Consider the following 12,190-nt stretch of genomic DNA (forward strand, 5'->3'; position numbering starts at 1 on the left):
ATATCCTGAATAAAGCATGTTCTCAATCTGATTGAAAAACAGTTACCTGTATTCTAATCAGATCTATAGACATTATTTTTCAAATGTTAACCGGATTATTTATTTTCTGGCCTGTTGATTTTATTTGTTTAATTAATCAACATGTAGCCTGCTGGAGTTCAGTCTTACTTGTCTCTGAATTTTTTTTTTGTGACGTCACGAAAAAAGGCGACAATGCCTGATGACATTTCATTGAAAGAACACATCGTTTTGCAAATCATATGCAAAGAAGGTTAAATTATGATAGTCTGTAAACGTCTACAAATGCTTATAAAACATATTTTGCCACCATATCTCGTGTATTACGACATTTACCGACTCTCGAATTTAAATTCTAAATATTCAAAAGCTCGACGAGTCTTGCGCTTTAAATTTGTAAATTGAACTTTTTCTTGGGTCGAAAAATATTATCCAGTTTGATGAAGTGGTAGAAAATAAAATAGCAAAAATACTGAGTACCGAAGTTTTATATAATTTATCTCCTTTCTGTACTTTTTGTTTACGCCTATCGTTTTTTGCAGTGATGCAGCATTTGGCAATCACCAATGCATGCTTTTTGTTTACATGTCATAGACATGATAAAATCACAACTTTGAATGCCCCTTGAAAAAATTTGGATGTTCAAGTCTTATCAAGATGTCGCTATCTATGGTGCCGAACACACTCCTGACATGGCACACTCTACTCGATAAAGATGGCAATTTAAGACAATAGAATATGACACATCAAGCCGAACAAATACTTGCTGAAACTTAATCATTGTATGTTCCATTCAACCATTGTATTTAAACGAAGCAAGCGTATGGTCACTGCTCCATATCACTTGGTTTCATGTGTAGAATAGTGCATGTGTAAATCCATCGGATATGAACTGATATATATTTTTTACTTTCAAAACGTTATAGATGACATTAAGTTTAACTTGATTTTAATAAGTTCGAGCTTAGATCGGTACTTGTGTGTTTTTGTCTTTGTGTAATTGTTGTGGCTCCGTCGCACCCTCAAATTAACTGTCATTACCTTTGCGCTTTATTGTTTATTGATTGTCATTGGTTAATGTATGCCATATCAGTTTGTTTATCATTTTCACATAAATAAGAATGTTAGATTCCAAATTTGAAACATCTGGCCCTATTTCATACTGGTGTTGGTGTTGCTCATTGTTGAATGATCTTCAGTTGTTTACATCTCCGAACATGTTTATGTCTGATGGTAAGTTGAAAGGAGTAGGTTCAGTAAGACCGGTTTTTGGCCCCAAAAATTAGCAGTTTTACAAAATTGATAAAATGTAATCTTTTAGCTATTAACTGGAAAGTAGAATGCTTCTTCTACATAAATATGGGCTGTTTTTGACAATACAATGCACATATATCGGGTACTATCATCATTAAGTCATGCTAAATTACTGAAATCTTCACAATTTGAGCATTTGAGTTAAATTTTAGACGGTTTCCGTCAAAATGAAAGTGGCCGCATTCGTGTTCATTCATAATATTGAAATGTAAGTAGTATTTGATGATAATACATAACATATATAAAGGTTGAGGATGAACACGGATGCGGCCACTTTCGTTTTTGACAAAAACCATCTGAAAAGTGACGTTTTTTGGCATATTTGATAGATTTTTCATATTTAAGCTTGAATCGGAGCGTTTTTGATGACTAAATCAGTTAGAATCTTTCACAAAAAATAATTGAATCAATTGAAATAGACACTTAAGTGTTCAAAAAGTGTCCAAAATCTTTCTTTAAATGTACCTGAAATTTGAGGCCAAAATCGACCCTTATCGGACCTACTCCTTTTCAGAAATCGCAGAGCATATCGCTTATTCAAACAGTTAAAATTACGATTTCTAAACAGATGTTAAGAACCTATTGTATAAGTTACAAAAGACAACTGTAGCAGATGGACATATGGAACATAATCTCCATACAAACATGTTCCGTTATTCGTATGAAATACAACTCATACCACGATGCTCACGGAAATGTCAAGAAAGTATCATTTATCTTCAGTTTTATTATTCAAGTAACATGTACACATATACATATTTTAACGATATTTTCTGGGGGTTACATTCTGCTCTGTCATCAACTTATATATGTGTCATTTTACCATAACCGTATCCATCATAGCAGCGCTCTAATTATTAACTGTGATAAGCCTCAAGTTATAATTATCATCGTGTTTATAAAATGGTAGAGGATATATATCTTACACGCAGGTTAATGTTGCCTTGTCTGAATTTATACAAAAAGAAAACCCTTTAGAAAGTCAACTTTAAAAGGTACGCAAAGGACGTTTACATTAGCTATTCACATATTTACATGCAATGATACATAAGTTTTCGTGTATCAAAAGTATTTACTTTTCAGTTATGTACATTTTTTCAAAACAAATATCTTTAAAATATAAATATACAACCTGTGCTCTTGAAAAAATACTTCTCAAAGTGTAAAGCCTTCAATGTATTTCAATTGTTGTGTGACATTAATTAAATTTCAAACAAAGTTCAATGAGACTGGTTATTTGGTTTTCATCTATTTATCGCGATAATGTTTCCCGTATGTTGAAAACAGTAAAATCACTAAAACTCTGAACTCAAAGGAAAATTCCAAATGTAGAGTCACTAATAAGCTGGCAAAATCAAAATACATCAAACGAATGGACAACAACTGTCATATTCTTCACTTGGTACGGGCATTTTCAAATGTAGAAAATGGTGGATTGTACCTGGTTTTATAGCGCTAAACCGCGTTTTTCTATGACAGTCGAAGCAGGAAAGACATCCGTAATTTAAATCTCATAAACAGACAAATAAGGCAAAAGCAGTGTACTATATAAAAAAAAAAAATGAAACAAATCAACTCCAAAAAGGAGGAAGATTATGTGCGTAGACAATGTCAATGTCTTCTGTTAAGCATCCACCATTAACTGTTTGCAAATCCCCATCCAGTCAGGGATCGGGAAGAGTATACTATCCGTCAAATTACAGGTTATACGATTATTCTTATATCTAAATATACAAAACTGTAAAAACGTGTCACAAAGAAGTAAAACAACGAACTCTGAGGAAAAGCCCCTTATCAAATAGCAAAATCAAATGATAAAACACATGATGAAACACAACCATTTAACACCGTTTAACAAATGTGTGATAGTGACCGTCGATTTTATCGTCGATTTCAGTTCTCCACCCTCAAAACTTTGTGTTGGAGCAGTTTGTGTTAATGAAGCACTCCCCTGGTAATAGAATCGGTATTGTGTAAACATAACAGTCCTCCTTCCACCAAACTTTGTTGGAGCAGTTTTTGTTAAAGGAGCAAACTCCTGATAATAAAGTCCGTATTGTGAAAACATAACGAGCGTAACATATCAGTTGCGGTATATTAATGGCACACGACGATGCAGATGGTTTGCTTCCACCAATATATGAAAAGTTGACAATCGGAAAGTTGAAATATGCACGAATATCCTAGCTTCTACTGTGAAGTCGTCCATTTGTGTCAATATCGAGAAGAAACATCAAAGAAAGAGCCAGTTCTTCTAGTTTTGGTAGCTTTGATCCTTTATCAAATAGTTCACAGGCATACTGAAATATAGGTTATTGATTGATATAAGACAGTCATCATCAACACCTCTTAAAATGGGAGTAGAGCATTTTGCAATATGTCAATAAAAGGTTTTGAGTAGAAAGTGTTTCTGCTTCATGGTAGTCATAGAAATAAATCGGTCAGTACGGGTGCAAAATAAGCACATATTGAAAAAAACGGTTATTAGAAATATCAAATCAATAAAACTCAACAAATTTGTTGTCGATAACTATTCCCGGATTTTGATGATACCATCAACATCGATGTATCTGATTTTGGAGTTCGTACCGTTCACAAAGAATGATTGTTTTAACCTTGAGAAAGTATAGTATCATATAATTGCGCTAAGAGAATATAGTAGTGTATAAGTCTAATGTATTGATATAAAAGCAAAATTTAAAATTGTGTAGTATCGTAGAGAACCAGTTTAAATATCTTAAAGACATTTGCTTGTTGATAAGATTATATGAAAAATACAATTTGAATGAATAAAGAAAACGCTGTTCGCAGGACAGCAAGCAATCTGAATACACAGTAGATCCAAGCAAACTTGGAATTTTTGTTGTCATATTCCATACATTTCAGTTGGGGATACATCTTGTCAGACGTAACCTACAAAAGATCAATAACACAAGGTTACATGACTAGATATATTAAAAAAATCAGCATGTATTGAAAAGAGCCAACAGACAAGTCGAAAATCAAACATTGACGATTGACGAAGAACTGATGTTGAGAAATCCAAATTCGTATCTAAAAAGATTTGTCCCATTTCGATTACTAGTAGATAATATCTATATATTTTTAAAGATGAATAGTAAAGGAAAGGGGATAAACAATTATCAAAGCTGCCAATGTTCACATGGAAGTTGGAAACAACTAAGGATAATACAAACCATGTGACGAATAAAGATACCAGACAATCTCTTACTTGTTAAAAAATAATGTACGGTTTGAGCGCAATTTACAATCAAGTATTGCAAACGAATCATCAAGTTTTATAAACATCTTTGTACGTAGTGTCATTAACTGAGAAACTAGCAAGGTAAAAACAAAAATGACTACTAGTACGTGATCCTCAATACAATAACAGCATAGCCTGAGGGTTTTATGTTGTTGAAAAAGTATCAAAGAGCTCCCAAGGAAAACATGTCACTTACGAGTTATTTAAAAAATCTTATAGTTTTAAAGTTAATAGTATTTTTTTTCAATACACTTCATAGTGCGTGTCGTAACAATTAAAGTTGCAACGTCAAGTGGGTATTGCATTATAATGAAATTTTAAGCGCCTGCATTACAATCAAAGGGTATAGGTAGCTATAAAACCAGGTTCAATCAAACATTTTCTATATTAGAAATGCCCGTGCCAATTCGGGAATAAGACGGTTGTAACATGTTTGAGCTTTTGATTTTGTTATTTTTTTAGGGACTTTTCGTTGTGAATTTACCCCGGAGTTCGGTATTTTTGTTATTTACATGTACCTTTTTCATTGAGATCGCTGGTGATCAAAATGGACATTTCAATGGTGTTGATCGCTAGGAAATTGAGTCATTGCAAAAGTAAGTTTATATATTTCAACATCAAGTCCAAATTTTTGCCTACGAACATGTCGTTGGTAGGAAAGAATTATTTCTTAAATTACCAATAATTCATCCAAACAAGCTATAACATAGTCATTCAATGATTCAGCCACAAATTGTCTTCTGTGGTTTAAATTTATTGGTTAAGAGATATCAGATGAACAAAATCTGAAAAATGTGTACGAACGACGGACGACAATTGAGAGCAAAGTTTTTAAAGGATAAATGAGATAAATTAAATCCCCTGATAAAACAATTAGAATGACTTACATTTTACAAACTGCTGTGAGAGGCATTGTGTTACATACTGCTGGTGAGAAGGATGCTAGGTACAAGTCGACGAAAATGCAAAAATCTGTAAAGAGAGTTAAAAGCGTCATCGTAATTTCAGCTAAACCTATGCATTAACCATTACAGGATGACAATGTTTTGTAGAATTTTTTTTTGGTGAAAAACGAAAGGAAAAATTCAGACTAGCATACGTTTCTCTTAAATCTCTTAAATGTTGCTTTTAAAGCTAAGTTTCATGCATACATACAATTGATATTCCCGGTAAGTTAAAAGTAACAAGAAATATAAACTTACAGCTTAAAAAAAACATAACATACACGCATAAAAAGCAAAAAGATATACACATTTAAAGAAACCTGGTATCTTATACTTCTTAAACTGTACAACTGATGATGTATCTTATAAAAATTACTTTAACATGTACCACGATCACATGAAGTAACAATTCAGTCGGCTAATTAAGATATGTAATATACCCATTGGTGGCCTTGATCTGTTTTCTGCACTTTGGTGGGGTGCTTTGTGTCTTTTAACAAATTCATCGTTCCCATCTTCTATTACGTTTCAAACATTTAATACTACTTTCTTCATTATAAATGCCAATAACATTCCTTGAGGCATGTTTTTGCAATAAGGACGGGTATAGTTAAAGGTTTGTATATGTGTTATATTTTCGCTTGAGTGTAAATACTTTATATCCTTTCGTTTAAATAGATACAACACAAAATCATTCAAGCTACCAGTACAAAACATATGACGTGTCATTAAATTTTAAAGAAAGAGGCACACGTTCATTACTGAGTAACTATTTAATGTGCAGTTAGAAGTGGCCAGTGTGTTCAGTTCAACAGTAAGTATTCCTTGCTAGCTACTCAATGCAGACCAGCTATCTGAAAACTTACTCAAAAGACTTGCAAACATATTGTCTAAATTGAAGAAGTCATGGAAACTTCAGATTAAGAAATTGTCATTAGAAGAATATGATGCATATCTTCTCGAACTAATGTACGTAAACAGTAGAGCCTGGCCAGATTTAAGGAGTACTGTAACTACATAATACTGGGAACTTAATAGGAAAACTGAAGTCGCATTTCTATAGAACGTATTTCGATTCTGATTTTTTTTCTTCCTCCCCTTTCATCTATAGAAATCACATCGGTGATGAAAGACATCTGTGGTTAAATGGAAACTTTTCAAAAAATTTAGTTATTACTAACAGAGACATATATGTGTATATATGTCTCTGTTACTAATGACAGACGTCTTAAGCCTTACGTTAAGGAGTACTGGTTCAGTGGACTAAGTCATATCTCCCAAAATCTGTGGTGCACATAGACAAAGCTTGTAAAAGTGAAGAATATATTGTTTAAGGTTGGGATCCTGAGATTATATGTATATACAACTGTAGGAGTACGGCTCTGAAACGGTTTTGAGAAATTTGTTCACTCAACATATGGGGACAGTGCACAGCCCTCGGGTACAAAACGTCGGTGCAATTGAATGGCCTTTTCGTATGTCGATAAAAAGATATATAGCAAACTGTGTATGGTATGAGCTGTACAGTGAAAAATCGCACAGAACAATAGTACACTAGAATGGTCCTCATACGACTATAAATATTATATATAGTCGAGGAGTAAAAATCTGAACAGTGTTTTAATTATTTCAACAGATTATTGAATGAGGGGTGATATATTCCCCTTATGAACAAACGAGCAAGTTCAATAAAAAAATCTTGCCATAAAAAAACATAACTAAACATATTCATAAGGTCAACGATCAAAGTCTCATGCAGGTTTTATTGATACACTTCAAACCATCAAATAGCGCTGTAATTATATATAATACACTCAAATACAGAACATCATACATCATGAGCCAAGTCAAATTAGAAAATTTCTTTGATATACAAGAGTGTACATGATATTACAGTTTAATACATTGTACTAGAACATTCTGTCCCCCTTCTCCAATAAATAGAAATCTTTTTCACGCGTATTTTTGTAGGCATACATCTAGAATAGGAAAATGTGGCATCTAGCAATTTGTCAAGCCATTTGAAAAAAAAATAAAACCTAATATTTGGATAGATATTTCAATTTTCACAATTTTCCAAATTAAAGGAGATGACTTTCAAATCTGATAAATCAAACTGTGGAAGAAGCTTTTAACATCTTGTCAAAATTTAAAATGGTTTCATTTCAGCATACTAAATTCTTTTTTATTCATAAATCTATTGTTGATCATTAATTTATCTGCATTTTTCAAAGCTCGTTTGTAAATAGTTTCATAGACCAGAGAAGATTTGGAAATTATAATTCAGTGATGCATTAATAAACACAGCTACACCCTAGATAAGATAAATTCAGCTTCAGGCTAAATGTTTTTTAAAATCCCATAACTCTTGTGGAACTCAACTAAAAGTTGTCAAAATCAAAACAGAGCTGAAATTTATTAGTGCATGTGTTGACATAGTCCGAAAAGTATAAATTATTTAGTGAAAGCCATCTAGAATTAACATCAGTCATGGAAAACATTGAAAATATACATTAAAATCTTATAACGTTTGAAAGACCATTCATCAAAAACGAAAGGGAACTTGCCTTATATTCTGTCAAAAAGGTTCTTGTGAAAGTATAGTAGTCAGTACTTAGGTACTGATATGATTTCACCAACCTTTCTAAAATTGTCAGTTTATAAATTTTGAAATTATTTGGAAACTAAGGTTACAAATCCCTCAGGCAAAGTTGACTCTAGATGAATTTGGCTATTAATTTTAGGTATATTTGTCATATAGCTCTTCAATGTTTTAGGTCAAATACATTCTCAGATTTCAAATGTTTGGCTTTGAGCGTTCCTGATGAAGGTAAATCCAGAAAAGGGCTTTGGACGCATGAAATTATTAAACGTGTTGTTTTCAATTTTTTATTTACTCATCATGAGACATATTAAATTTTTTAGTTGAAGATAATCAAAGTCTCATAACTCTTTTAACATTTCCTAGTTGAAGATAATGAAAGTCCCATAACTCCTTTAACATCTGATTTGAATACAAAATGTATTGTCAATTTAGAAAATAAATTAAATGTGGAACCCTACATTAAAATATGGGAAGGACTAAATAAAGAACACTAGAGCTGTTTAAATTTGTCTCCTAAACAATGTGTCCCCAGTACATGGATGCTCCATCCACACTATCATTTTCTATGGTCAGTGGACCATGACAATGGGGAAAATCTCTAATTTTGAATTAAAATTCAAAAGCTCATGTCATAGGGAACATATGTACTTAGTTTCAAGTTGATCGGACTACAATTTCATAAAAAATTACCTCGACCAAAAACTTTAACCTGAAGCGGGACAGACGGACAAACAAAAAGACGCACAGACCAGAAAACATAATGCCCATAAATTGGGCATAAAAAAGGAAGTTGAATGGACTGAAGACAAAGATATACCATATTTCATCCATTCTTAGAGATCTTGTATAATAATTCTCAGAAATAATTAAAGATTATTGATGGTTCTTTTAAAAAAGAGAGAAATATCTTCAAGTTAGTTTAAAAGACCATTGTTTTTATTTGTTTATCACCATCATCCAACATGAATGAGGAAGGCAAATGTCCTATATTCTCTTTTTTTTTAACTGTCAGAGAAAATCTCATTTTATTCATGAAGCATGATATGGTAATTATCACAAGAAAGGTTCAATCTCTAGAAATGATCACAAATAAAATATCAATTGAAAATTTGATAAAGTTGTGATAAACTGATTATTACTAACATTCATTTGCTTTGTTCATATTTATCAAAGTTGCACAAGATACAACTTTAGCAGTAGTTAGTATCCAGTTCAAAAGCGAAATAATTAGAAAATAAAATGAATACACAATTCAATGAATGAAATATTTATTACAAGAACTATGTTACAACTCATGCTTGTATACAAAATCAAAATACAATGTAAAATATTGCACATGTCACAAAATAAATAAATACATATCTCAATTGACTCTTTACAGACATACAATAAAATCACAACCATAACAATTTATAAAATAGTAATTTTATTCACAATTTCATGTGAATTTTGTGAATGTGTATTCCACTCACTAAGCACCAAGAGTAATCCAATGAATTTTTGACAAAAATTAAGAAATCTAAGTTCATTTCAATAAATGAATTTCAAGTCTTAGAAAAAAAATCAAAAAATTCAGACTCCAATATCAGGCTCTTCTCATTATTGATATTCAGGTCGTTATAATATTTGGATTATGTATAACTGGGGAGATCCTATTTCATGGAGGAAATAAGAATTAACAAAGTACATGGTGTAAATCTGAACAATTTTTGACTTTTTTCTGAGATATTTATTAGTTTTAAGATTTAAATACATAGTCATTTCTATGACTAGGCATTAGTATATTTTGGAATGATACATATAGCTATACTTGTTTTCTTTAAAGGAATCTCTCAGTTTTTTATAAACATTTCTTACCTGTCGAAAAAATACAGGTAAAAAAAGAGATCTTTTCAAAAGTTATGATGCATTTTACATACTTGGTACATTTTATCTATTTTAAAGTAAAATTTAGGCCCTGCAGTTTACTATGTGACCAACAAATAAAATTTATTGTTTACACCCTCAGTTGATACATAGATGCACCAAATAGGGATTTAACAGTATGTAAACCCATTGACAAGGGTGGTTTAATTATGTGTAAAGATCTTTCATTTTTTATTTTTTTTGAAGTTCAAAGCAAATTTCAAATAAACTTGCTCAACTTGAAAATGAACCACAATGTTTTATTTCTGATATACTAAGATATTCTAGAAACCATAAAAACTGTAGGAATTCTGTTTTTAAATATGGCAACTTAAACATGCAACCATAAACGGGAATTTAAGATGGCTACCTGTAAAATTAATCAATGTCTTTTCAAATCTTCAATAATAGGTCTTCTTCAGTTATCTCCCTTGGTGAAAAAGTTCACCTATGGAGATTCAAAATCTTTTTCAAAAGACTTGCATTTCATAAAATAAGGACTACAAATATGTAAAAGTATGAATGATTCCCTCAAAATCACATATAAGTATTATCTCATAATATGCATGTCAGACTTGCAAAAAAATATAATATTCCTTCACATTAGTTTTTTTTTATTGAGTTCTTGAAATGGTAATTTTTGCTCAAATATAAACATAAACATGGAAAAATTACAAACAAACAATATCTAACTTCACCATATACATAATATCTGAATACAGTATCATTGAGATCTATTAAATTTGAATATTTCATTCAGATTAAATTTGTTTTTTTACAATCACCAATAACAACAATGCACTAGAATGTAATAACAGAATTCTTCATGTTTCTATGACTTTACATCATGCATACTAAATTTCTAATTCATTGATTGATTTGGACTCAAATGGAATGTGCTTAGTAAATCATATTTGGTATATTAGTCCAAAACAATATGGATTTTGTTATGCCCGTCATCAATACAATTGCATATTACTTCACACACATAACAACATATTTTGAACTTGGTCACCTGCCCCCACCCTTACAAAAATAATTCAAGTGCCTTCCAGCGCCACTTCCTCATATACCTTTTCCTGGAAAGCCCTTGACTTAGAACCCCTGCATTTAAGTAAGATATTTATAAGATAACTGTAGGGTCGGATTGAAATACAACCCTTATCTAGAATTTAAATAAACTAGTATTACACAATACTTCTTAAAACTATATCATTCACTTGATTTTATTACAATTCAGATAATGACTGCACAATTAATGTATTTTGTGGAACAATGATAAAAATAATGTCAGTTATCTTCCTGCACATAAATAACAAGATTTTTCAGTAATTATTCACCTGAAATGAAATTTAAAACTTAAAATTATTAAAAAAAAAAAAAAAAAGAAATCCAAGCAATTCAATGTTCAGAGTTTTGTTTTGAAACAGTTATACATTAATTAACTAAAACTAGATAACTTGTGTGTTATTGAAATTAACCTGTTTATATTATGTATGGTATATAACTGAAATTCATCTGATTTTACAGTTTATCATTAAAATTAATCTGATTCTACCATAAATAATTGTAATATTTAGTCCTTTTTTTTTGTAATTTCCATAGTTTTGTTGAGTCATATTTACTAATTGGAATCAAAAAGGGAGTTAAAGGAGATTACTAAATATATTTAGGTACAAGATACTTCTCTTTCCATCTTAAAATTTAATTCATTGACAATTTTAATAATCGTTTAATAAGACTGAGAAATTGTAACATGCAATAGTATTTTTTAACATCATGGTTGACATTCTGTTTAGTAAAGATAAATCAAAAAGCTTTTAGCGGCATCGTCAATTAAAAAAAGAGTGGATCACATAATGAACAAAAACGTCTATTTGAATGTGTCAATATACATATGAGATTCATGAAAATTAAGCCCCTGTAGATTTAAGGTTAAAAAAAACAAAAAATTGTATTGTGTTTAGCATAAACCTATGTACACTTAGTAATAAAGGTTCTATTTGACAATTATTGCCATCTATTTAGATAAACCAAATATAACAAAACTTTGTCAACAATACACATCTTGCAATACACTCTTTTTTTTAAAATCAGCCTAGTACATGAAATTTTAGGGAAAATATTGTCTTGTTGTGA

The sequence above is a fragment of the Mytilus trossulus genome, chromosome 14, assembly GCF_036588685.1.
Source record: "Mytilus trossulus isolate FHL-02 chromosome 14, PNRI_Mtr1.1.1.hap1, whole genome shotgun sequence".
In the NCBI taxonomy this organism is placed as follows: domain Eukaryota; kingdom Metazoa; phylum Mollusca; class Bivalvia; order Mytilida; family Mytilidae; genus Mytilus; species Mytilus trossulus.